Source organism: Myotis brandtii, unplaced genomic scaffold (assembly GCF_000412655.1).
Source record: "Myotis brandtii unplaced genomic scaffold, ASM41265v1 scaffold312, whole genome shotgun sequence".
NCBI classification, from domain to species: domain Eukaryota; kingdom Metazoa; phylum Chordata; class Mammalia; order Chiroptera; family Vespertilionidae; genus Myotis; species Myotis brandtii.
This window is the reverse complement of record NW_005361955.1, coordinates 3,380,453-3,380,866: the sequence shown is the minus strand read 5'-3', so window position 1 is coordinate 3,380,866 and position 414 is coordinate 3,380,453. Positions and strand designations below refer to the sequence as shown.

Here is a 414-nt window from a genome sequence, read left to right as displayed (position 1 = left end):
CCGCACTCTCTCGCTACCACGCACACCCCAGCCGCACAGCCCAGGCGGGCCGGCGACCACACGTACCTGATGGTACCGGTCGCGAGCGCGTGTGGAGGTGCGTGCTCAGGTGCCACTGGAATCAGAACGGCCGCTGCAGTCCAGGACCCTCGGAAGCGGCTCCGTTTCCTCCCATTACAGCATGTTACACTCCACTTTGCACACACACACACACACACACGCCAGGCGCTCGCCGCGTCTTTCCTCCCCCTCCCTCGCCCAGAGGAGGAAGTCCTAGAAAATCAAAACAGTGTGGAAGGGAGGGAGCAGGGGAGGAAGGGACGGAGATGGCAGGGGGAAGAGTCCCCCTCCAGCAGCTCACACACACCCGTGTTTGCTGTGTTTGGCAAACTCCCGGAGTCCACAACCCAGTCG

The 414-nt window shown here is 62.8% G+C and overlaps 1 protein-coding gene across 2 annotated transcripts in view; it reads right to left on the bottom strand.

The window, feature by feature from the left end:
* VGLL4 (vestigial-like family member 4) overlaps positions 1 to 408 on the bottom strand; it is a 147,430-nt gene extending 147,022 nt beyond the window's left edge. The window contains exon 1 of one of the 2 annotated variants that reach the window (XM_005870054.2): positions 368 to 408. The gene's annotated coding sequence lies outside the window, so the exon portion shown is untranslated. The other variant, XM_005870053.2, reaches the window with a different exon arrangement.
* Positions 409 to 414: the final 6 nt, after the last annotated feature.